The sequence below is a fragment of the Choloepus didactylus genome, chromosome 5, assembly GCF_015220235.1.
Source record: "Choloepus didactylus isolate mChoDid1 chromosome 5, mChoDid1.pri, whole genome shotgun sequence".
NCBI classification, from domain to species: Eukaryota; Metazoa; Chordata; class Mammalia; order Pilosa; family Megalonychidae; genus Choloepus; species Choloepus didactylus.
This window is the reverse complement of record NC_051311.1, coordinates 11436711-11463863: the sequence shown is the minus strand read 5'-3', so window position 1 is coordinate 11463863 and position 27153 is coordinate 11436711. Positions and strand designations below refer to the sequence as shown.

General features: G+C 47.3%; 1 long non-coding RNA gene across 1 annotated transcript; it reads right to left on the bottom strand.

Annotated features, from left to right (window-relative positions):
- Positions 1–285: 285 nt before the first annotated feature.
- Positions 286–21418, bottom strand: LOC119533828. The gene is made up of 3 exons (XR_005216888.1): positions 21288–21418; positions 14289–14418; positions 286–446 (listed from the first exon to the last, which is right to left on the bottom strand). It is a non-coding gene; the product is annotated as an uncharacterized LOC119533828 (long non-coding RNA).
- Between the last annotated feature and the right edge of the window lie 5735 nt (positions 21419–27153).

The following is a 27153-nucleotide window of genomic DNA, read 5'->3' as shown; positions in this document are numbered from 1 at the left end:
ATTTCCCTTACTTCTGGGCCATCCCTTTCCCATTGGGATCGTGACTGATAAAGTAATTGGTACTAGGTATAGCCCCAGAGAAAAAACTCTCAAAATGGGATTCTAGGATTGGATTGCTCACATATTTGGGAAGTATAAGGATAACTCCCTTACCAGAGGGACATAGAATGCATGTAATCTGTAACATAAATGACACAGGATTACTCAAATCATCACCAGCATTAGGAGAAATGCAGATGGAAGGCAAGGGGGTGGAAGGTCAAGTGATTGGGCACTTACCAGCGTGCCGACAATGGTGCCCCAAGTCCGTAGTGTGGGACGGCTTTTCTGACAGCCCTAGGAACATCCTCCAAGAAAGAGCACATAGAAGGCCTGGAATGTCCAATTCAGAACATGGTGGAAAGCCAGAAAGCCTCAGTGGTAGCTTTGAGGGAGTCACTTATCTCCTGTGGGGTAGATATGACTTAGGATCAAGTCCAGGAACTGATCATAAGGGTAACAGATTGCCAGAGCCAATTAAATTCTCAGCCCTACCAGGTTTTTTCCACTGGTTGAAAAATGTGAGACCCTTATTCACAGGGCAGGAATTCGAATAGACACGGATGTGGCAGAAAGTCTGCTCAGGACCTGCTTCCATGCCCTTCATTGCCTCCAGGCCCATCATGAGATACAGATGCCAGCACAGCCCAGAGAGAGAAAGACAAAGCCTGCATCGAAGGAGAGAGACTATACCTCAAAAAAGTTGCAGGGAAATCAGCAGAAGTCTGCAGAGCAAATATCAGAATGAGCTCTAAGGGCATTGAATGGAGAAGGATGAAATATAAGATGTGATCAGGGAGAACTGAATGATCCAGAATTTAATGTGCTAGCTTGAGATCCTGGGAGTGGCTTTAATAGCTGTGTTGACCAAGAGAAGCCTGTCCTTAATAGCCACCAGCAGTCAATGACTTTTCTAGCATTCATTCTGAGGATAAAGGAAACTGAAGGCGCTGGGAGATGGGAATGTCTGGGAATGTCGGATGCTAGACCACACCTTAACCACACTCCCCAGAAGGCCAGAGAACACTCCCTGTAAGTATTTCATCAGTAAAATGTTCAGTGGCATCCTTGAAAAGCTCTTCCTAGCTGTTCTCTGTAGGCAGGAAATGACAGTGGGAGAGGATGCAGTGGAATTGAGCTCCCTGATTTTAATGGAAAAACTGAGATCTCAGAGTAGTTAAGTAGTGGCCTACGTTTGTCTCACAGTGGGCCTGGTAGGACTGAGGATCTCTCCTGTAGTTACTTCCCCAGTCCCAGAATGTATAATGATAATAATAATAATAGATATGTTAATAACTAGCGGAATCTCACATTGGATTCTGATCATGGATGAAGATCATTATGGTGGGAAGGGCCAAGATGGAGCTCCCCCTTCCAAGTGAAACTGCATCCCCCCTACTCAAAGAAATATCATGACTCTGGGGAACTGCAGTGATCAATGCAACCATCAAATACTTAAAAGACGCAGGAGTGGTGATTCCTACAACATCAATTTTTTTCTCTTTTTCTCTTTCCTTTTCCTTTTCTTTACTTTTTTATTACAGAAGTTGCAGGTTTGTAGAAAAATCATTCAGAAAATACAGGTCTCCATATACCCATTATTAACAGCTTGCCTTAGTATTACTAGAATAAAAATTTTTTAAAAAACAAAAACATAGAACTGTACAATATAGTGAACCCAAATGAAACCCATAAACAATGGTTAGTAGTACAATTGTAATAATATTCCTTCATCAATTTGACAAATGTACCACATTAACATTTAACTCATATGTTTGGCTGGTGCAGAATCCAGATAGATCAGAGAATGACTATAGATTATAGAAAGCTCAATCACATGGTGATGCAATTGAGATTGCAGTTCCACATGGTTATCTTTACTAGTGCAAATCCAAAATGACATTGGCAAACAGTTACAGTCCTAGCAAATGCTTTTTTTCTGTTCTAATTAGCAAAGATAGGTAAAAGCTATTGCTTTCATGTGACAGGGACATCAGTACACTTCCACCCAAGTCTTTTCATTAGGGCTATATCAGTTCTCTTGCTCTCTGTCACAACATAATCCACAAGGATTTGATCATATTGATATTCCACAGAGAATCACTGGTGACATTGGGTTGATTGGATCTGGTGAGCAGAAAGTAGAAAATACTCTAGGTGCTTCAATAAGCACACAAATTTCAGAAGATGGGAGATAAATCCCATGAAAGTTTAGGGGAATTCCATATTCTGAAGTTTCTAGGGATCCAGGGATCTAAAAGATGTCAGGAGTGAGTGACAAATTGCTATATCTAACTACAAGATGTACCACAAAGAAAGAGACACAAGATTTGGTGGACCTCTGGATTTTGGAGATAACATCTACCACACTTGGGTTTGTGGCTCTGACCCTTTTAAGTGGCCAATTTTGAGGGGCACCAGATCAAGAAAATTTCTGGTTGTGGTGCAAGTTGCTTTGCCTCTTAGAATGTATGAACCATCAGGAAGTGTTACACATGGCCTCTATGACATGCTGTCTGCAGCCTCCAGGTAACTCTAATAGGAGAATTAGATGCAGATACCTAGGGTTTGGGCAGAAGGCCTCTTCTGCTGGTAATTATTCTCCACGAAAAGCATCTCCTTGCTCACTACTAGCTTCTGATAGACACTGCACCCCTGGTCATGGGACACGAAGTGGCTATGTAACCAGAACCACCCATCACGTAGTGGGTGTTATCCGACCTACTACACCAGGCACAAGTAAATTGAATGAGCAGATGGCTCAGACTCTTGGAGCCTGATCCTATTGCTTCACTGCTTCTCCCTTAATTCACATTTTGGCCTCGTGGGGAATTCCCTATGACTAATTAATGGAAGAGGGAAATGCTCAAGCCTGTTTTAAGGATTTACAAGTTTCAGACAAAGGTAGATGGCCAGTGTCATTACATCCCTACTCAGAGGTGGCTCTGAAGGAGAGTATTGAAGGAAAATCCTCCTGGTGGGCAGAACTTTTGGGTGGTATATCTGATTATTCACTTCAAAGAGAAGGAGAAATGGTGTGAAGTACAGATCCACACTGATTCATGAACAGAGGCTAATGGGTTGACCAACCAGTCAAGAACTTGAAAAGAACAAGACTGGAAGATTGGTGACAGAGACAACTGGGGATGGGTATGCAGATAGACTTCACTGACTAGGCATAGATTGTGAAGATACTTGAGTCCTTCATGCATGTCTTCCAAAGGGTATACCTGGGACTTACTCAATGGGACTATGTACAAAGTCACCTGGTGGCAGGGGTGGAAGCTAGGCCCAGAGTTCACGTCCACCAAGGTTGACCTGGCTAGTGCCACCACTGAGTGTCCACACTGCCAATGGCAGAGGCCAGTGCTGAGCTCCCTGGCAGGTCGATGACACTTAATGCTTTCCATCATGATGGGCACAACAGTTTGGAGATATATATATATATTCCACATATGTTTTTGCTTTCCCTGTTCATAATTCTGCCAGCATTGTCATTCCTTATAGAATGCCTTATCATCACCATGGTGATGGATCCCACTGCCTGTAACTAGGGAACTCATTTTAAGATAAAGACTAAGTGCCAGAGGGCTTAGTTCAATTAAATTAAATCCATGTGGTCTTTCCACATACCCTGTCACCCAGAAGCAGATGGCTTGACATTATGGTGGAATGGCCTGCTGAGGGCTCAGTTATGGTGCCTAATAGATGGCAACATTCTGCCAAGTTGGGCTTCTGTCCTACCAGATGGGGCACATACCTTAAACCAGCAGCCAGTATATGGTGCCATCTTATCCCACCCAGAATCCCCAAGTCTGGGAATCGAGGGTGGATGTGGGAGTGACCTTTCTTACTGTTGTATCCTTTAAAGGGATGTTTGCTTCCCAGCCCTGCAACCTTGGGCTCAGCAAGTTTGGAAAGCCTGGTGCACAAGGGAGGGACCAGGGAACATGGCCAAGGTTCTGTAAAATTGGAAGCTGAGACTGCCTTCTAACCATTTTGGGCTTCTCATTCTACTGATCCAACATGCCTACAGGGATCCTATAAGTGACCAGGGTGTGTGATCTGATTACCTGGGAGACATTGAGTTGTTGCCATGCAATGAGGGCAGGGAAGGCTATATGAAGCATCCAGGAAATCCATAGGCACCTCTTAGTAACAGTGGAAAATCAAGGCACCCCAATAAAGAGAGGACCATCAAGGACTTGGATCATGAAGGAATGAAGGTAAATAACCCAGAATAGTTGAGGTGCTAGCAAAGAGTGAGGAAACATGTAATTGGTGCTAAAAGAAGGCCTCACGACCAGGTAGAGAAGTGGGGATTTTAGCAGCTTTTATGTTAATTACTTGATGCTCTTTCCTTGCTTTTACCCCAAAAACCTTCTGTAAAGAGCATTGCTGATGGTTAACATTTTAGGTTTCAGGTGGAAGAGTGAATGAATTGTCAACAACCTACCATCATTGGGGGACTAGTGGGATTTAGAGCATCCTTTGTGTTAGGGGCACACATTCTTCATCTGGACAGGTGGATGGCAAAGGGCAAAGAGGTGAACTCTGCTAGATATTCCCCTTTCTCCTCTCTGGTCTGTGCCCAGGAAACTGACCTCTATGGTCTACATCAATGGGCCCCCTTGTCTTTGGTGTCCACATAGGTTTGGCAGCAGACTGGAGACAGGAGGACAATGAGGTCACAGAATTTCTTCCACTAGCTCCTTCCAGTGGGATTGCAGGCTGTCAGTAGCTGCAGGTATGTTCCACAGGGTGCAGCTTTTGTCCCATGATCTTGTTTTCCCACAGGCTGTCATGCTCACTCCCCCACTCCTTCTCTTTAGGACTTTAGGTGCTCAGACTTCCTGCTCCCAGGCACCCCACCACCCCTTGTTGGGTTCCCTTAAGTCTGCACTCCCTCATAAATGGTCCCTCTGTCACATTCTTCTCCATCTCTCCATTTGACTTGCCCAGCACAAACCTCTGAATTGAGAATGGATCTCTCCTCTTGGACTAGTGCCAATCCTCTCCAGTTCTGAGCGGACCTGATCCATTCTTCCCAAATCCACGATTCCTGTTTCTTGGGTCCTTTCACAGGGTCCTCATCCCCACACATATTCAGCCTTCCAATAAATAACCAGGAAGTTGTTCTGATTTGATCCTCAATTGGCTCAAACACTAGTTCCTTTGCTAGAGGGTTCTAAAGTATTCGGCCTTAGTCCCCAAAACATCTAAGGAAGAATGCCCCAATGGTGGGCACACTGAAGTGCTGCAAATCAGTTTCAGGGGCGCAGCCAGAGATGCTTCACTTGTCCCTCAGGGCAGCTAAGCAGGGTCTGGGGCAGCTGAAGCAGCCTCACCTGAGGCTCCTAGAGGGCAGCCAGGGTGGGGTGGGGTCTGACGGCATGCCCCGTGGTCCTGTAGGCCGCAAGCACAGTGAACAACATCCCATTCCTGTTGCTCTGTAAGCACCACCTGGCCATGGCTCCTCGAGCACAGGGAACACAAAGTCTCCCAGCAGCTCCGGGGCTCCTTGACCAAGAAGAGCAGTTGCAGACTTTCGGGGCTGCTGCCCAACGTGCAGGGCCCACAGCCCCAAGAAGACCAATGAGGGGTGGGCAGGGCCTCCCTGCAGGTGCAGTTCGGTTTCTGTCTTCACATATGTTGGGTACTTCCGTCCTGGTTTTAGATGCTGTCCCTTTGGAGATATCCAAGCCAGCTGCTGAAACACTGCTCTAACAGTGCATGCTTATTCTGCAAATGAGAACTTAATTTTGAAATAGTTGACAGGAAGTGAAGTTGCTTGGAGTTGAAATTTTATTCACATCATAACAAAAAAAATTACATTGCATATAACACGGAAGGAAAAGGAAGAGCTGTTAGATGCTTTAAATGTGATTGCAACCATTGTAAATTTTTGAATGGTCACAAAATATTGTCTTACATTTTATCACTACTACTACAAAAAAAAATCTGTTCCAGTTTACTCCAGTATGACATATAAATATTATTTTCTACATGTACCATGTTGTGAAAAAGGTTGGGAAGCTGTGTTCTAAGGTGTGGGTATAATTCACTTCTCTGCCTCTGGTCTCTGCCACACCTACTGCACCTGAGCACACACCACAACTGGGGATTAGGCACTGAATCAAATACCTGAATACAGCCGCAACTCGCAATAATCATTTCCCTGAGTCATAGCAAAAATAATTTTCCATAAAGCTAAAGCTGTAAAAAAAAAAAAAAAGATTAAATTAAATCTTCAGTAATTACCATGATATAAGAGTATGAACAGGGGAGATGGCTGGTTGTGAATAGTAAAAGGGTCAAAATAACCAGTAAATGGCACAAGCAAAATTCTGACTCAGAAGAAAGAAGCCAGATGTAAAAAGACAAATATGAAATGATTAGAATATGCAAATTCATAGAGTCAGAAACTAGAATACAGGTTACCAGGGGCAGAGGTCGGGGTGGGGAATGGGGACTTAACACTTAATTGGTATGTTTGGGGTGGAAAAGTTTGGGTAGTGGATAGTGGTGATGGTGGCAGAACATTGTAAATGTAATTAACAGATTGAACTGTATACTTGAAAGTGGTTAAAATGGGGAATTTTAGGTTGTACATATGTCACCAAAATAAAATTAAAAAAAAAAAAAAAGACAGAACTGGGCAAGATGGCAGTACAGGGAATTGTGGAATTTAGTTAACTCCTCTAGTAATAGCCAGGAACAACTAGTAAATAGTCTGGAACAACTGTTTAGGAGACATTCATGAACAGACACACATCATTGGCTGGAATAGGTGAAAGGGCTGAAACCACAGTGTAGAACTGTAAGGAAAGCCCCCAAATGGCAAAGGCTGGTGTCCCTTCCCCACTGGCATGGCAAGCTGAATGGAACACTTCCCTGTGGGAAAAAGAAGCCATCTCTACTAGGAAAAAGGGAAGGTAGCTCAACCAAGCTTCAATCACAGTTTTAATTAACAAATTTGGAATACTGAATACAAGCTATAAGCACAGATAAACCCAAAGCAAACAGGAAAGGAACTCTGGGTCTGTCTTGGCAGAGGGGAGGCAGGGGTGATGGAAAAAAAATAATGAATAAATAAAAATGAAGGCTTTTGGAGTTGGCTGAGTTCACAACTGGAAAAGGGTTGTGAGCCAAGAGAAGGGGCACTTAGAGCTGGGTACCAACTCCAGCTCTTGACTGGTGAACTTTGGAGGCTGGAGACTGGCTCTTTGAAAAGGGGATTTCTTTTTTCTCTCTCTTTTTCAAACTATTCTAATTAACTCATTAGAGAAAGCCTCAGGCATTTTCAATTGTCAGTGCTGACCCAGGCAAGGGTGGAGTTAACGTAGGTCTGAGAGACAAAGTAAGGAGTCAAGTGAAGGAGATAATTCCCTAAAGGGTATATCTTCCCCAAGAAAAGGTGGTATGGGGCCCAGCTCAAGTGGCAGCTCTCCTTCAGAGAATTCAGACCTCAGGGACTGGGAAAAAGAAAAACAGAAACAACTTAAGCTTGCCTTAACTACACCCCTGGAAGAGACAGCATCTGCTGTGAATTAAAGGCACCACACCTCTTTACAACAGTGAGGAGCTGTGGGCTGACAAGTGCCACCTGCTCGGCAGGATGGGAAAAGCACAGAGTCAAGAGGCCTCAGGAAAGTCTGACAAACTTCTGGGTTTCATCCTCAGGGAAATTCGATACTGATTACACTCTACTCCTGAGACCTGAGCCTGTCTGGTCTGGGAAAATCTGTGTAGGGTCAATCATATCTGGGTAGGCCCTCCTTAAAAAAAAAAAGTAGAAGTTTCCATATAGGCAAGGCAAGAACCAGAACAGCAAAGTTGAAAATCATGATCAGTTAAACAGAAGCTATGATAGAGGTCTAGAATAAGGTGAACTGAATGTCAAAAAATAGAGAGAGAACAAAGCCAAACAACAAGAAACCCTAGTAAAGAGTGAGAACAACCTCTAGAATAAACTAGTTAAGGAAACCAGATGCCTAGACACCAACAAAAAATTATAAGTCACACTAGGAAAAATGAAGCTATGGCCCAGTCAAAAGAAAAAATTAACACTTCAAATGAGATACAGGAGTTGAACCAACTAATTAAAGATGTTCAAATAAACATGCTAATCAATTCAAAAATCAAATCAATGAGTTGAGGGACAATATGGCAAAAGTGATGAAGGATATAAAGAAGACATTGGGCAAACATAAGGAAGAACACAAAAGTTTGAAAAAACAACAGAATTTATGAGAATGAAAGGAACAAGAGAAGAGATGAAAAACACAATGGGGACACACAACAGCAGAGTTGTAGAGGCAGAAGAAAGGATTCATGAACTAGAGGATAGAACAACTGAAATGCGACACACACAAAAAAAGAAAACATAGGGAAAAGAATGGAAAAATATGAGCAAGGTCTCAGGGAATTGAATGGCAACATGAAGCACATAAATATATGTTCATGGGTGTCCCAGAAGGAGGAGAGAAGGGAAAAGGGGCAGAGAGAATAATGGAAGAAATAATCACTGAAAATTTCCAGTCTCTTCCAAAAGACATAAAATTACATACCTAGAAGCACAGCATACCCCAAACAGAATATACCCAAACAGACCTACTCCAAGACACTTACTAATCAGACTGTCAAATGTCAAAGACAAAGAGAATTCTGAAAGCAGCAAGAGAAAAGTGATCCATCACATACAAAGGAAACTAGGTAAGACTATGTGTGGATTTCTCAGTAGAAACCACGGCAGTGAGAAGGCAGTGGTATGATATATTTAAGATACTGAAAGAGAAAAATTGCCATCCAAGAATTCTATATCTGACAAAACTGTCCTTCAAAAGTGATGGAGAATTTAAAATATTTTCAGACAGACACTGAGAGAGTTTGTGAACAAGAGACCTGTTCTACAAGAAATACTAAAGGGAGCACTACAGGCAGATAGGAAAAGACAGGAGAGAGTAGTTTGGAGGAAAGTAAAGAAATGAATTATCAGTAAGGGTAAAAAGAGAGAGAGAGGAAAAAAACATAAAATAAGGTAGGACATATAAAATCCAAAAGACAAAATGGTAGCTGGTAGCACAATATTGTAAGTACACTGAAGAAAGTAAGTAGTGTTCAAAGAGGAAGGCTAGGGGCATATATGACATCAGAAAGGTAGAGGATGAGATTGTATAACTTAGCAACACCTAGAGTGGACAATGATGGTGATTAAACGTACAAAGATAAGAATGTTTTTACTTTAAGGAAAACAAATGAATGTCAATATTGTAAGGTGTAAAAATGGATGGTTTATGAAAAAATACAATCAATGCAAATTAGTCTATAGTTATCAGTGACATTGTAATATACTTCCATGAAATGTAACAAAGGCAATGTGCAAGAGCAAAAGTGCCAATAAGAGGGGGGCATAAAGGAGGGGAATGGGATTCTTGGTGTTGTTTCTCCTTTTTATTTTATTTTTTTAATTTTTTATTCCTCATTTTTTTCCTTTTCTTTTTTGTGGAAGAAATGGAAATGTCCTCATGTAGATTGTACTGGTGAATGCATAACTGTGATTATACCAGGAACCGTATATTGTTTACTTAGGATGCATTGTATGGTCTGTGAATAAAACTGCTTTAAAAATAAACAGAAAGATGCAAGTGCTTGAGAAACTGTGGGGGGAAGAGTATACCTATTCACTATTGGTAGAGAAGTAGAATGGTGCAGCCCATCTGGAGGGCAGTGTGCCAGTTCAGATATATTACATCCCCCCGAAAAGCCATATTCTTTAACACAATCTTGTGAGGGTAGACATTAATCTTTTGATTGAGTACTTCCATGAAGATGTGACTCAATCAACTGCGAGTTAGACCTTTGATTAAATTATCTCCATGGAGATATGGGCCCTACCCACTGAGGGCAGGTCTTAATTAAATCACTGAAGTCCTATAAGAGAGACAGTATGGAGAAGGCCGAAGAAAAAAGCTGATGCTTGGAGATGCAGACAGAAGGATGTTTGGAGAGGCTAAGCTAAGAAATGCTGGCCCAGAGTTTGCTCTGGAGAAACTAAGTGAGGACCCCCAGATGGTTAGATCCCCAAGAGCTGAAGAGGCTAAGAGAGACAAGCCCAGAGACATTTTGGAGAAAGCCATTTTGAAACACAACCCAGGAACAGCAGACACAAGCCACGTGCCTTCCCAGCTGCCAGAGGTATTCTGGACACCATCAGCCTTTCTTCAGTGAAGGTATCTTCTTGTTGATGCCTTACTTTAAACACTTCTGTGGTCTTAGAACTCTAAATTTGTAAGCAGAGAAACCTCTTGTATAAAAGCCAATATATTTCTGGTATTTTGCATAATAGCAGCATTAGCAAATCAGAACAGGCAGTGTGGTGGATCAATAAGAGGCCAGGTATAGAGTTGCCAGATGATCCTGCAACCCCATTATTAGGTATATACTTGGAAGAACTGAAAGCAGGGACACAAATGGACATTTGTACACTGGTGTTGATGGTGGTAGTATTCAGGATTCACAATGGATGGAGGTGGCCGAAGGGTATATGGACTGAAGAATGGTAGGGGGCACTGTGGTTTATATGTACAATGGAGTGGCTGCAAGAAGGAATGAAGTTGTGAGGCATGCAACTAGATGAACAAAGCTTTAGGACAGCATATTGAGTGAAATAAGTCAGAAATGAAAAGGCAAGTATTATAACACCTCATTAATATGGACTAACTATAATGTACAAATTCTGAGAATTGAATCTGAGAGCATAGGTTTTCAGGGGAAGACTTATTGTAAAGGTTCCTAGATTATAAGCTCTTACAGCAGTCATATATATTCCTGAGTTGTGTCAGTTACTTCTAAATTCTGGGATGCTGAGCTCTTTGTGTATAACCTGTTTTTTCCCTGGAACTTTGGGTATTCATGTGAAACCTGAGACTCAGAGCTAGAGCTCTGCAGCTATGGAAGTCATTCTTGCCCCACATGGCAAATGTTAAAAAAACTGAATAACATATCAGACTTCAATTAGAGATATGGATGAAGCTGATCTGGTTAGGAAATCATACTAAAGGGTAAAGGATGATATTGATGGTGTTTTGAAACTTCAACTTCAGGTGAGACCAAAGGAAGAGATGTTTATTTGGTGCAAAATTTATATTTTGTGGAACACACTATCTAATTTAACTTGTACAGTCAGTTTATTTGAACACCATAATTACATGGAACCTTGAATAGGGTCTGAGATCTTGTTGGTTTGTACAGATTAGTGTGGTGCCCCAATTCATCCCAGAGTGATTTGGGCAGAGAGTAAGAAAGTATTTGCAAAGCCCCCTTGAGGGAATGGAGGAAATGTAGAAATATTAAACTTCTCCACCTGGGGAATTCCTGATATACTTACAGGTATTGGGGACCACCAATTTGGTAGGCCAAGCCCTCAATCTTGGGGCTTGCTCTTCTGAAACATATTCCTGCAAAGGAGAAGCTAACCTTATTTATAATTATGCCCATGAGTTACCCCCAGAGAACCTCTTTTGTTGCTCAGATGTGGTCTTTCTCTCTCTAAGCCAACTCTGCAGGTGAATTCACTGCCCTCCCCCCTACATGGGACATGACTTCCAGGGTATAAATCTCCCTGGCAATGTGGGAAATGACTCCTGGGGGCAAGCTTGGAGCTGGCATCATGGTCCTTCTTGGACCAAAAGGGGGAAGAGAAATGAAACAAAATAGAGTTTCGCTGGCTGAGAAATTTGAAATAGAGTCGAGAGGTCACTTTGGAGGTTATTCCTATGCATTAGACAGATATCCTTTTATAGTTTTTAGTGTGTTGGAATTGCCAGAAGGAAATAACTGAAACTGTTGAACTTTAATCCAGTAGCCTTGATTCTTGAAGATGATTGTTGTTCTAGTTTGCCGATGCTGCCAGAATGCAAAACACCAGAGATGGATTGGCTTTTATAAAAGGGGGTTTATTTGGTTACACAGTTACAGGCTTAAAGCCATAAAGTGTCCAAGGTAACACATCAGCAATTGAGTACCTCCATTGGAGGATGGGCAATGGTGTCCGGAAAACCTCTGTTAGCTGGGAAGGCACGTGGCTGGTGTCTGCTCCAAAGTTCTGGTTTCAAAATGGCTTTCTCCCAGGACGTTCCTCTCTATGCTGCAGTTCCTCAAAAATGTCACTCTTAGTTGCACTTGGGGTATTTGTCCTCTCTCAGCTTCTCCAGAGCAAGAGTCTGCTTTCAATGGCTGTCTTCAAACTGTCTCTCATCTGCAGCTCCTGTGCGTTTTTCAAAGTGTCCCTCGGCTGTGGTGCCTCTTCAAAACGTCACTCACAGCTGCACTGTGTTCCTTCTTTTTGTCAGCTCATATATGGCTCCACTGATCAAGGCCCACCCTGAATGGGTGGGGGCCACACCTCCACGGAAATAGTTCATCAGAGTTATCACCTACAGTTGGGTGGGGCACATTTCCATGCAAACAACCTAATCCAAATGTTCCAACTTAATCCCCACTAATATGTCTGCCCCACAAGATTGCATCAAAGAATATGGCTTTTTCTGGGGGACATAATACATTCAAACCAGCACATTCCACCCCCTGGACTCCAGGAAAACATATTCTTTCCAAATACAAAATACATTCATCTCATCACAAATCACAAAAACTTATATCATTTCAGTAACAGTAGTTAAGTACAAGATCCCATTAAATCAGTTACAGGTGTGGTCTGTCCAAAAGCAAAATTCCCGACTGTGGACCTGTAAACTTAGAGCAAGTTTACTTATTTACAAGTTTACTGTAAACTTAGAACAATTGTATAACTATATCACCGCGTAATTGCAAAAACCTTCTGACTAATACTCCCTTTATCCAGTGTATGGACAGATGAGTAAGAGAACAAAGACAAAAAAGCAATAAATAATAGGGGGGAATAAGGGACATGGAATGTTCTGTGTGTTCCATTTATATTTTTACTTTTATTTTTTGGAGTAAGAAAATGTTCAAAAATTGATTGTGGTAATGAATGCACAACTGTATGATGATACTGTGAAACACTGACTGTACACTTTGGATGATTATCTGGTATATGAACATATCTCAATAAAATTGCATTGAAAATTAAAAAAAAAAAAAACTTCCTACAAAGGGGGAAAAAAAAGACAGAGCTGTATGATACAAAGAGTGAACCATAATGTAAACTATGGACTATACTTAATAGTGCAATTATAATATTGGTTCATCAATTATAACAAAGATACCAAACTAATGCAAAGTTTTGATAGGGAAAACCATGTGTAGGGGGGGACAGGGATAGGGAAACTCTGTATTTTATGTGTGACTTTTCCATAAACCCACAACTGCTATAAAAAAAAGAGACAAAAAAAAATTCCTAACTCAGAAAGCTGACATGTTATGGGACTATGTTATGGGACTATGTTACATAGCCTCGGTCAAAACTGGCAGGTCTGAGATTAAAATCCCTTGGTCCCCAGGTCCCCAGATCCTTCCAGGCCTGCTAATGAAAGGGATAAATTTAATAAAGGAGAGTGGAAATGAAATGGCGTTGTGAATGAATCAGATGAAAAGAAGTTCCTCCTATGTGATTGCATTTTTATAAGAATAAAATCAGGCAAAAGTCATTTATAGTGTTAGAAATCAGGATAGTGATTATTTGCAGGGTAGAGGATGGGGACCAGTAGAGAAGGTGAGGGATGCATAATGGGGGGGCCTCTGCGTTGTTCATAATGGAATGTTTCTTAATCTGGATGCTGGTTACATAGGTTTATGAAAATTTATGAAAATTTATTAATTTGTGTACTTACAATATGTGCACTTCTGTGCACAGGTGTACCTGGATATAACGGTTCCAGACCTCTGTTACAAAGCAAACATTGCAATAAAGCAAGTCACTAATTTTTTAGTTTCCCAGCACATTAAAAGTTATGTTTACACTATATTGTAGCCAATTAAGTGTGCAATAGCATTATGTCTAAGGAAAGAATGTACATACCTTAATTAAAATGTGACACAGAGACACAAAGCGAGTACATGTTGTTGGAAAAAATGGCCCTGGCAGTAATTCTCCCAACATACAGTGTGGCTACCCAAGCCCTGATTAGAATAGTGGGTAATTTGGTTAATGCCCTTTAAAAGGGCACTGAAAACCTAGAAGGGAGTAGAGAGGAGTAAAGGGAAGGGAAATAGGCCCTGAAAAAAGGCTCAATGTACCCCATTTCCTAGGATGCCAGACCTCTTACCTTGATTAGGGCTTAAATGGTCTGACTCTCTTCTCTGGTTCCTTTTCCCTTTTCCTTATCGGCAAGTGAACTGGAAAGAGCCAAACAAGCCAGTCGGTGTTAATGTATTTGAGCAGAGATGGTGAAGTCACTTTAAAAGAAAAAAAAAGATTTTCCTACTTTAAAAGTGAGAACTAAAAGAATGGGGGTGGCTTAGCTTAAAGAGGAGGAAACCTGAATGGCTTTACAACGGCTGAGGATTTTGAGAAGTAGGTTTATCACTCATTCTTCACCTTGAAAGTAAATCATCTTAAAACACTAAAGATTTCATAGTTTCAGTGGCTGAGAGATTCCAAATGGAGTCGAGAGGTCACTCTGGTGGACATTCTTATGCACTATATAGATAACACCTCTTAGGCTTTAATGTGTTGGAATAGCTAGAAGTAAATACCTGAAACTACCAAACTCCAACCCAGCAGTCTGGACTCCTGAAGACAATTATATAATACTGTAGATTACAAGGGGTGACAGTGTGATTGTGAAGACCTTGTGGATCACACCCCCTTTATCTAGTGTATGGATGAGTGGAGGAATGGGGATAAAAACTAAAGGAAAAATGGGGTGGGATGGGGGGATGATTTGGGTGTTCTTTTTTCACTTTTGTTTTTTATTCTTGTTCTGGTTCTTTCTGATGTAAGGAAAATGTTCAGAGATAGATTGTGGTGATGAACGCATAACTATGTTATCGTACTGTGGACAGTGGATTGTATATCATGGATGATTGTATGGTGTGTGAATGTATTTCAATAAAACCGAATTTAAAAAAAAAAAAATTACACCAAAAAACAAAACAAACAAAAAAAAAAACACTAAAGATTTCAGCAGCACCTGAGAAGGCCTGGATGCACAAATGAGAATGACAGTATTTTGACTCACCTAGGTTCTTTCTAATATCCTGAATTTATTATTTTATTTTTATTGTTTCCTGCAGAGTGAGTGATTTTATTTATAACAGTGACCCTTTGCTGCCCATTTGCCTCTACTCAGAACCCTGCTGTTGCACCGCGGCTGCCAGAGGGAAACCTGTTGCTGAACGGAAGGCCCCAGACAGCAGGTGGGAGCTCCAGCCCGCAGCCACCCTGAGGGGGCCTGGGAGCCAGGGCCTGGGGGCTGCCGGCTGCTGCCAGTCACCATGGAGACCCCGGGCCGGCAGCTGCTCGCCCCAGAGCCCGGAAGGTGTCTGAGCGCTGGTTCCCAAGGCCCTGCCAGGTGTCCACCACGTGTGGGGCCGGAGCAGGGTCCTCGCCTGGGGCTCCCGGAAGAACTCAGCGCCCACTTCCTTGCAGGCTTTGCCAGAACAATCTGAGAACTGTCTCCAGCACTAACAACCCCTCCGCCTGTCTCCTACCCTGGGCAAAGCTCCGAGGCCTGGAAAACAGACCACAGCTGGAGGCCATTTTTTTTTTCAAGTGAAAACTGAATTCCATGGAATCTTAAGTTTAGTTTGAGACTTGATCCCCTTGCCCAGCTGGTATTTGTTCATTTTTAGAGCTGTGGCCTGCAGGGGACCTGCCAGACCCCTCCGGCCCGAGTCCTAGAGTGGAATTGGCCCTTCGTCCCAACCACAACTGCCCCTCGAGCCAGCCCTGCATCCCCAGCACCCCCTCTTCCCCTTGCCCCCCAGGCCCTCCACACTCCTAGCCCCTCAAGCACCCACTGCAGGGCAGCACCCACTGCCTGGCACCTGGCACACAAGCTCAGCCAAGCCAAGACACCTTGGGGGGTCTAACAGCCGGCAGGCAACCCCTTAGCTGGGCCCAGGCACCCTGCCGCGCTTCAGAGAGGAGGGTAGGCCAACTGGGAACAGGGAGGGGACTGGATGGGCAGAATCTCAGGCAAGACATCTGTTTCCCTGGCCACAGAATCTGAAGGGTGGATGCAGGAGAAGAGTGGGGAAGGGGCCACCAAGGCAAAGCCCCCACCCAGCAGCTTTGCCAAGCACTCTCGGGGGTGGAGGGGGGAAAGGGGAGGTGGCAGCAGCCTGTCCGTCTCTCCTTGCCTGGCCAGCTACCCCCTCCTCCCCCAACCCCCCTCAGCTGGCGTCTCAGGAAAGAGAAGTATCACAAGCAAACTGTCGCAGGAAAACAAAGCCGTCTGCTGGCAGCTGTCCCAGTGAGCAAGCTGCCCGGGCTCCCCTGCAGAACCCCCATTTCAGGCCCGGCAGCCCCTGGGCCCCTGCCAGGCCCATGCGGGGGCCCTCCCACCTCCCTTGCTTCTCCAGGCCTTGCCTGATGCCCTTGTGAAAGGCAGGGGAGGAATGATGGGCTGGGGTCCAGAGGCCAAGCCCCCACAGCACCCTGGGCACCAGCCCCAGGGAAGGAAGCGACAGATGAAGGGGGCAGTACTCGGCTTCTCCCTAAATCACGGGTCTGGAGCCTTCCTGGCAGCTCCGATAAAGGAGCCCCTCCATCTTCCCCCGCTTGGCCAATGCTCCTGGACCATGGGGTGGGGGTGCCCCTCCAACCCTGTGAGCTGGGGGAATCGGTTGGGAGGTGACAGTGACCACAAGGAAGTGAGAAGGGGACTGTCACAACCCCGTGCTTGGCATGAGGATTCAAACACAAACGAGCAAGAACAGTTTATAAACGGACTGAGAGGCCCGGGACTCCCAGGCGAGCTGGGATGTCCTCTTCTCCAGCCGGCTGCTGCTGTGGAAGCTGACTGCTCCCGGGATGCATTAGCAGTGGTCCTGGGGCGGGTACAGGGCCCGGAAGGCGAGGTCCAGGCCCCAGCGCTGAAGGACCTTATCCCCGTGGGACTCGTGGGACTCATGTCTACAAGGAAGTGCTGTCCCCCTGGCCTAAGCAGAACCCCCAGGCTCTTCTTTCTGAACATCCCCAAGTCAGAATAAACGGCAGAGTGACAGGGTGGTCTCAGGAGCATCAGCTGCGCCTGCCCCCCACCTCCACCCCAGGCCTGGAGTGTCAGGGCTGTCTGCGGCTTGTTTCCTGTTTCTGGTTTTTGCAGACTGGCTTTCATCCTCCTTCTCACCTCCTGGTGACTCAGAAACCCAGCAGAAGAATGCCTAGGGGGAGCGAGCCCCACTCATCAGGAAGCTGCAGCCCGGTCATTTCCTGCCACTGACCAGCTGCAGGCCGCAGTGGCATCTGAGAAGCCCCAGGCCCAGCCAGGGCAGGTCAGGGACTCCGTGAACTGCACCCAGTTCTCATCTATGGAGTTCAGGCTCCAGGGAACCCCGAGAGTGGCGACCAGCACCTGGGCTGGGCATCACAAGGATGGGGGGAATGGGCCCACAAGCGCGCTCGCACGTGCACCCACACACAGCGGGGGGCACCGTTACACCCCTGCCCACTTCCTTCCTAGGCCCCAGCACCCTGCCCCCAGCTCCTCTGGCCTTCGCCTGCCCCCCTGGCCCTGCATCCTGAGTGCTGCATCTCTGCTGCTTGGCCTGCTCCGTCGTTGGTCATTGCCCACTGACCTGGCCGGCTCCCCTCTAGACAGAGTTGTGTGAGGTGATGGCAGGAGCCGCCTGGGGACAGCAGGCCCTGGGTGCTGACGGAGTGAACTGAATCCTCCAGCTCTTTTGCGGGCTCCCAGCACAGCCACCCAGCCTGACCTGAGCCAGCCTGGCTTCCGGGCCCTTCAGCCTTCTCATTGTCTACCCAAGGCAAATGGAATATGGATTTTTAATGAACTAAGCAAGCCCAATGAAGAGGGAGAAAAGGGAAAACCACTTAGTTGAATACACTGAATGGGTTTTATCCTCCCAGTAGCTCCATTAGCCGGCAGTGTGTGAGAGGTGAGCAAAGCAACAGAACAGGAATCTCTCTTTGGCATCATCGCTTGCCAGCTCTCATTTGATGCTCCCAGCCCTCCTCTGACATTGCACCCCAAGTCTCTGGGAGCCAAGGAGAAGGAAATACTATGCAGAGCACATGCTCAGCATGGCAGTGGAAAGAACACTGTCCTAGAAGCCAGAAAGTGTGGGTGCCAATTCTGGCTTCCTTGGGTATGCAGGCTGAGCTGCTCCGGGCTTTGTTTCCTGCAAAATGAAGATAAGACAACCTGCCCTTCCTGCCCACCTCCTAGGATGGTGGTGATGAATAAATTGGCTGGGAAATAGGGGAGCACAGGGGGGCCTTTGCACAGCAGAATGTTTCTTCCCGAAGGAAAGCAGGGTGGTGGTGAAGCCTCAGAGACCGATGTGGTTGGCCCTGAGAAAACCTCAAAACAGATGAAAGGGGTACTATGGTTGCATTGTGTCCCCCAAAAGACACGCTCGAATCCTAACCCCTGGTCCTGCAACTGTGACCTTATTTGGAATAGGGTCTTTGAAGATATGGTTAGTTAAGATGAGGCCACGTTCAATAGGGTGGGCCATCACCCCATGTGACTGGGGTCCTTAAAGAGGGGGGAATTGGTCACAGACGGATGGCAGAGGGGAAGGTCAGGTGACGATGGAGGAGGGAGAGTCTGTGAGATGCAGGCAGAAGCCAAGCATCGCCAAGGTTGCGGCACCCACTTGAAGCCACAGGAGGCAAGCAGGGGACCCCTCCAGGTTTCAGGCTGGCAGCCCCCAGAGCTCACTGTGCGACCTAAGTTTCCATTGCTTTAAGCCACCAACTGTGAGGTACTTTGTCACCCAGCCCTGGGAGACCAGACAGGGGTGTGACATGGCCCTACCTCTCCCTCCAGCCCCGGGGGCCCTCCCGGGCAGCCCCTCCACCTGGGGGTCTGCTTTCTGGCCAGCTACAGGAAAGGCCCTGAGACGCACATGTGTGAAGCTGCCCACTGCATGTCCCCGCCTGCCAGGGCCACTGCAAGCCCACAGGGGATCACACGAGCCAGCTTCCCGCCCACCTCAAACCCCATGCGACAGGGGATCACCCCCCCCCCCCAGTGGGACCCTGTAAGGCTGGTCCTTAGAGAACCCCAGGATGTTTGGTGCTTATAGAACTGGGGCAGTTGGTAAAAATACTGAGTCCTGGGCTCTAAACCAAGAGGTCTGAAGGGGGCCTGAGAACTTGTGATTTGAGTAAATGCCCCAGTGGGCCCGGGGCAGGTTGAGGCTTAGGAACCCTGCCCTGTGGGCCCATCCTGTGAGGGACATCCCACACTGCCGAGGCCAGTGCCACGGCGGGTTCTTCTCCTTTGCTACAGTGTCTGAAGGTGAAAAAACAAACAAACCCGAGCCTGTGAGCCTACGAGCCTGTGACAGGGTTTACTGAGCCCTGTATGCCTTATCTCGTTTAATCTTCACAATAAGCCTGTTAAGTGCGCCCTCGTCTTCTACATGTTATGTTAGAGAGAGCTGCCAAACTCTAACACCAGACCCAGTCAGCCCCAAACCTGGGGAGAGGAGGCCTGTATTTTTAAATGGCTAAGGAGAGCTGGAAGAAGAGCAGGGCTGCCCACGGGCTGCACCCTGGGGATCTACTGCTTGCCTTGGGGCCCCAGGGCCCCCCCTGCTGCAACCCTCTGGGCTCTGCCAACTGGCTCAGCTGGGCCAGCCCCCCGGGGTTCCGCCTGGCCAGTGGCCCACGGGTCACAGGACAAGCCCTCAAATGCCACCGTGCTGGGTGGGCAGCAGCTCCAGGCCAGAACCCATGGCCGGAGGATAGCACAGAGGGTGCAACGCAGATGCTCCACCGTGGCGCTGGCCACCTGGCCTCCAGACCGCCCGTGGCTCTCCCGCACCAGCTCCGTCCCACCAACTGAACTCCCTGACAGGTCTCCTTTCGTTCCTGGACCGACAGGAGGGCTTCCTGCAGGGCTCCCCAAGACGGAGCTTGGGGCCTGGGCCCCAGCAGGCACCACGCTGTTACCCCAATAAGCCATGGAGGGGTGGAGCTGTGGGGGGCTCCTCCCATACCCCCGCCTCCAGGACATCCGTTAGCTTATAGGTCCCCACCCCCTCACCCCTCAACACGGCCTCTTCGATCCCTCCTTCCACAGCCCTCTTGCCCCCCCACCCCCACCCCATCTGATCTGAAGATTCTGGCTCTTTCCCAGGACATGGGGTAAGTTGTGGGGCCTTCAGTCACTCCTCCGTTTCTATGTTTGGCAAATATTTATTGAGCACACGGTTTGTGCCAGGCACTGTTGTGTGTTCTGGGAATACATCAGTTAACAAAGGAAACAGCGACACAAACAAAAATCCCTGCCCTCGCAGGGCTTCCGCTCCAGTTGGGGAGACAGAGGTGAGCTGGATCAGTAAGTGTAAAGTAAGCTCATGATAATGCCAGGGAGAAAGATAAAGCAGAGAAGGGAGGTGGAAAGTGACAGGGGTCATTGACATTTCAGATAAGGAGGGCAGAGAAAGCCTCCCTGCAGTCACTTTTGAGTAAAGACCCAAAGAAGTTGAGGGGGAAAGCTGTGGACACCGAGGGAGAGCATGCCAGGCGGGAGAACAGCGAGGGCACAGCCCTGGGGGAGGCGACCTGGCTGAGGCGGGTGAGAGTGGGGACAGGTGAGAGTGGGAGGGACAAAGTCAGGCAGGTGAGGGGGCAGAAACCGTCACACAGAGGCGTGCACTGGTGGGTTTGGTGGAGGAAGCCCAGAAGCCGCCTCCACCCTCATGGCTCCTGCTGCTGTGCTGAGAACACACCACAGGAGGGCCAGGCAGAAGCAGGGAGACAGGTCAGCAGGCTGCAGTGACCTGGCTTAACGGATGGAGTGGAGGGCAGAGAAAGTGGCCAGAAATATATTTTGCAGGTACCAATTGCCTGGCAGAACTTAAGCAACAGAAAGAAGAAAACATGCTTGTTTTGTTGCCTTCCCAATCCCACCCCTCCCACTCACCCACACACTCATCAATACAATAAACCCCCCTCCACACACAGACCCCTCCGGACTGATCCCAAAGTTCTAGAACTTTCCTGATTCTTCTCCAGTTCCCAACACTTCCCTGTCCAGTCCCAGGAAAGTCAAATCAAACTCGGACACTTTGCAATTGAGTTCCCTCTTTATCTGTAAAACGGGAATAATGACTATACTTACCTGCTGGCTGGCTGTGAGGATGAAGTGAGTTACAACGTGTGCAGAGAGCCCAGTGGGCATCAGTATATGTGGACATGGTCTGTGTGCAGGGCCGGTGCCAGCAGGTGGGTCACCATGAGCTGTGCATCCAGCTGGCTGCGGAAAGAGCCTTAGGGAGAATGGGACTCTCCCTGCCCACCCCGGGGCGCCCTGGCCTCCTGCCCTCCAAGACTTCCTGCCCTGCTGGCAAATGCACACTCAGCCGACCCCGGGAGTGGTAGTGCTGTGTGCTGCTGGGCTGTGGGGTCAGAATAATCCGGTCTGAATCCCAGCACTGCCGGGTGTGAGGGGTGTGTGGTCTTGGGTAAGTTATTCAAAGTCCCTGAGACTCCAGTTCCTCTTTCACAAAGCGGTTGTGGGATATGAAGCAATTGTGGGATAAAATGAAATACACAGGCCTAGAGGGAGGTCTGGCTCACGGTGAATTCTCAAATGATGGACGGCATCACTGGAATGAGTACAATGTAGGCTAGCGGGGCCTACCCTTACTCTATAAATAAAATTAGGATGAGAATGAAAAACTACCGTATGAGTTAGTATCCTCTGACTTTAGTTCAGGGGTCCCAACCTTCCCCTAAGAGTATCCACTTTTTATGTAGCTAATGCCATGGTTTGGAAAAGGGGAAGGAAAAAAATCTCAGTGACACTATTTTGTAACAACCCTCCGCCAATGGTTTAGATCAAGGATTTGCCTTTGGGGATCTGGAACAAACAGCCCAAGTGTCTGCAGGGGGCAGAGCTGCCACCAGCCTCCGAGGCCTGGGTTTCACTCGCCAGATGCAGCCTCTACCCTTCCAGGAGCAGGTGAGCTGTGCCCGCCTGTCCTTGCTGGGTAGTCCCAGGGGCTGTCTCAGGGCTGTCTGGGTGGGCGCCAGGGGATGGGCGAAACAACAGAGAACGAGCACTGGGGCCTTTCTCTGTTCTGAAAAGATCTTCATTTCCACGCTAATTGCAGTTTCTGGTCTGCCTCGGATTCACTCAGTCTTCATTGCTGAATCTGCTGGCAAGTAGCTCCTGGCCTGCTTCCCCCACCTCCTTTTTCTTGGCCAGACACGGCCAGTCATAAATTGACAGGAAAAAAACACAGCTCTCCAAATTATTTGGGTGTCTTGTCTAGGGTCATTATGGAGCTTGGGCCTAATCCCAAACAGGCCTCGGCTGCTGGAGACACCCACCTGAGCTCGCACCCGTCCGCTTCCCCACTTCACCTTCATTCCTCTCGGCTGGCGACAGATGACTTCCTTTTTCCTCAAACCTTCCCAGGCTGCTCCACAACCCAAGGAGCTCGGGAAGCCAGAGCAGTCCAGGTTCACTGGCTGTCAGACCCTCTGGGAATTGGAGGCCTCTCACCCAAGTGGAGTGACCCTCCCATTTGAAAGGTCCTGTTTTTCTACTGAATAGTGAGGCAAAAGCAGTTAGGGGCTGGAGTGTGGAACTCAGCAGATGCAATTGGAGAGTGGGGGATTTTCAGAGTGCAGAGGGCCTGGAAGGATGAGAGGGAGGTGTTCCTGGCCTGGGAGAAGGCTGGATGCGGGAGCCCACCTGGCACCCAGGAGAGAGCAAGGAGGCTGCTTTAATGAGGGCTGGGTTCCATGCCTCCAGTCAGAGGCAGGGAGATGGGCTTTTGGTACTTTGGGTGCAATTCATAGGTTGGTGTGTGGGGGAAGAAAATGCAATTCTTTGCAATAAGAAAAAAGCCTGGAATGCAAAGGACACACCACAGACCAACTATTTGCATGCTAGCTGTCCCTCTAGGCAGGATCTAGTTGAGAAGAATTTTACCCACTGAAGAGGTGCAAGACTTGGACCTCTATATTATAATAAAAGGATTAATTTTATTTTCAGTTTTTATTCTCTCAGTTGCCAGAAGATAAGGGGGAAATCCCATTACAAGCCAGCTGCCAGATTTTGTCTTGAGAACAAGGCAACAGGGCTGTAAGGTCTGCAAATGATCTTGACCTCTAGAGATGACCGCTTGCTGCTTGGCTGGCTGCGCTGCCCTCTCCCCGGGGATCAGCAGGGTCGTAAATACAGAAGAAATGGAAAGACAGGTAACCCAACAAGTCCATCGCCAAATCACTGCAGGACCCGGAGCTGGAGGCGAGTAATCAGGCTGGCCTGAGTGTGTGTTTTCGGGGAGGGGAGGTGTAGAGTTGGAAAGTGAGAGCTGACCTGTCCGCAGGTGAGACAGGACGGCGTGTCCCTGCGGCCCGGCTGCCTGCGCGTGGGCATTAGTGAAGGGGTGGGGCTCCCCATTCACAAGCAGGACTCCTGGGCCAGGGGTGAGGCGAGCTTTGGGGGTGGAGTCTGGAGCAGCTGCGCGGTGCTAAGGCTCTGGAGGGGAGCCCCTCCTCTCCTTCGCTGGGGGATGTATTTCTGGAGGATGTGGGTTGTGGGTCTGTGGTCATTCAGGCAAGAGAAGAAGGGCCTTTACCCAGAAAACGGCCCTTTCTGCTCCAACAAGGATCAGCCCGGACGTACTGCGTCAGTCCCGGCCTGGGAACACGCCCATCCTTCCAGGCCTCTGGGGGAGGATGTTCTGTGACCCGTAAGGCGGCTTCTCTCAGCCCAAATCCATCAAAGTCCTGTGCTGGCAGCTGCGGCCATGCAGCTTCTTCATCATACTAATACACTTGCAGGGGCAGAACAAGTTCTAGGAGAGAAGCAGTGAAATTAGATAGATATATAGGAAAAGCCAGGGGTGGGGGCAGAGGTGCATTCGGTCTCGAACATGCCGCCCTAGCATTTGCGCGGCGGAGCATGATGAGTGTTTACTTTTCAGTCGAAGCTCCCGCGCCGTAACCAAGGCGACCGCGCAGGGCGGGGCGAGCGCGCGGCCTCGGCCTCTGCACCCGCGCTGCCGCGGCCCCGCCTCCACGCTCCCCATTGGCCGGCTTCCAGGCAGAGCCACCAATCACCGGCTCTGTTTCCCTACAAAGCAGGGAGAGGCTCCTGATCGAGAAGGCGCCTGGACGATGGCTTAATTGAGGTTGAAATAAACTGCAATCAGAAAGGTAAAAGCTGAACAGGATTGCTTAATCTTACATAACTAAGGGAGCAATACAAGAGCACAAGCGGCCCCTAATAAAACGGACTCTGGGAAGGTTTCTTGCCAGATTGGACTCAGCCTGGATACAGAGACTACTTAATTCTGTTCCACTGCCATTTGAGGGGGGGGTCTCTGCTTCCTAAATTTAGAGAGAAAGACCGGATAATCTATCAGGACTTTTCCAACTCCAAATTTCTACGAGCCGCAGATGCTGAGTCACCCCCTCGGCGCCAACGCTGATTAGCATTCAGCCTGAACTCTTGGTAAAGCATCGAATGGGAGGCTGATTTGAATTTTATTTTTGCTTTGCCTCTGCCTGCAGAGAAAGGAATAGCTGTCTCATTCCCCATTGCCGGAGAAAGAAATCAATAGGTGTTTATTCCACAAGGGAGATAGATTCCCCATCTAACCCAAGGAGATGTGGGGTGGCACCTGGTGAGGATTGATAAAACTGTCAGATGTCAGGGCCTGCAGTGGTCATAAATAATCCATTGCAACCCCTGGTTTTACAGATGAAGATTCTGAGGTCCGAAGACGCGTGACTTTTGCAAAGCTGCTCAGCTGTCAGAGCCTGGGTAGAAGTCACTGCCCTCTCCACTACCCCATGCAGGGCAGCTTTTGCCACTTGCTTTCCTCCCGAAACCCAGTTTACTGAGGCTCTCCCTTCTCTTCCTCTCCTTCTCTCACATTGACCATTAATAATTGGCAACCATGCAAATCCAGCCCTCAGAAGCTCAGTATAACATGCAGAGACAAGGACCAAGCTGAGTTTTCTGATTCTAGCAAAGGTGGGTTCCTTAAAGAAAGTGGAAGAAACTGCCACAATATGAAGCGCTGGAGTATTCCAGCGATTCTGCAACATGCAGGCTTTGCCTTTGAAGGACTTGTGGCTGATTTCACAAACTTTCAAAGCCTTAAAGAGAAGAGTTATGCTGCCACTAGGTCAGCAGTATCCTGGCTGACCCCTGGGTCCTCTTGCTTCCCAAATGATCCAAGCCCATAACCCAAAATCATCAGGGTTTTCACCTATAACATCTTGTGGCCATCCAGTAGATTGCCCCATTTTACCAAACCCAATTCATTCCCTGTACCTGCTTCTTGGGCAACCTCCGCTTGTGGCCCAGCAGCAAGTATGTGTTGAACTCCTATAATCTCATAAGATAATGCCAGGCAGTTGAGGAGTTCACAAAGAATAGTTGCCCTCAGAGAGCTTACAGTTGATTGGTGATGCAGAACACCTACATGCAAAGACAGCCATGAGACATCTACATGAAAATTCCCATGTGCCCACCAACCTGTGGGTACCAGGAAGTCAGATCACATCAGTGTCAGTGCCCAGGTTTTGATCGCCCTGAGTCCCTATCTATGTAGCTGCAGGACCTTAGGTGCCTCCCACCTCGGTGGGGGCCCCAGAAGCTCTCTCACATGTGCTCATGGACTCCTCCTGTTCTTTTTCTGCAGCCATGTGGGGTCAAAGACCTGCAAAGTTTCTTAAAGACATCATTCCCCATAGCCACTGAAGGCCCTGTCCCCAAGAGAGACCTGACATTACCTGGGGCTGTTTCCTGGGAATGGCAGAGATGCAAAACCTGAGGGGCCTAAAGGTGGTGTCTCCCTCAGGCTTAATGCAACAGGGGCACAATGAACCCCCTTGCAGTGTCGGTATGAGTCCTGCTGTCAGCAAGGCTGTACCTAGTCCCCAGGGCTTGGCTAAAGAACAGCCACCATGCTCTCCCCTTCATGGCCCATTACTCCCTCTCCCCAGCACCCAGGTACAGAAGTTTCTCCTTCCAGCAGCCCTTGCCCCTCCACGGCCTATCAGCTCAGTAGTGCCTTTGACAGAGCTAGTCTCTGAGGCCCTGTTGTGCTGAGATACCATCATCACCTTCCAACATATGCAGGCAAGTGTGCACGTACACACAGCAGAGTATGAAATAAAACCACAGATCAATGGCAAAGACAATAAATTCCACCAAGTTTCCAAATAGGAGAACTGGAACAGAGGGGATTTCAAAGATGAAGATGGACCTGAATTGAACCTTTAATAAGGAAAGAGCAGAACATTCCAGGTAGAAAGGAGGTCAGGAAATCAGAATTGGAAGAGCATGACTGGGAAGCAATGAATACACACTTTTCCTTTAGCAGGGTTTCTGGAAAGGAGAAGTGGGAGATGAGATTAGAAATTAGGTTGAGGGTAGATGTGGAGGGCCCTGAAGTATGAACTTCATTCTTTACATGTCAGGAAACTACTGAAAATTTATAAGTAAATGGGTGATCAGGGAGACTGATCTGGCCGTAGGACATAGGACGGGTGGAACCTGGAAGTAGGAGATGGAATACAAGCGTTACATCATTGTGCATACGAGTGCCTGGAACTGGACTACAGGAGAGCAGTGGGAATGCAAAGGAAGAACCCTGTAGCCACTACAGATCACAGATCCTCAGCAAAATCATGAACCCACATGTTTGCTTTCATTTAGGTAAGCCTTGGTGTTATTATGAATACCAAGAGTCTATTAAAGAATCAAAAAGACTGATTCATATTGGACTTTATTGAGCAACTCTTAAGCTCCAAATATAGAGGCAAGCCTTTTACATCTGCTATCTCAGTTAAACCACACAACCCTGCACAGGTATGGTTATCCCCATTTATAGATGATTACTCTGATGCTCCCAAAGTTAAGGCTTGCGTCCAAATCACACAGCAAGCATGAAGAGAGAGGACGAGGAGCCAAGGATAATGCAAATTTTGAATCTAGCAGTCTCAGAAAATGACAG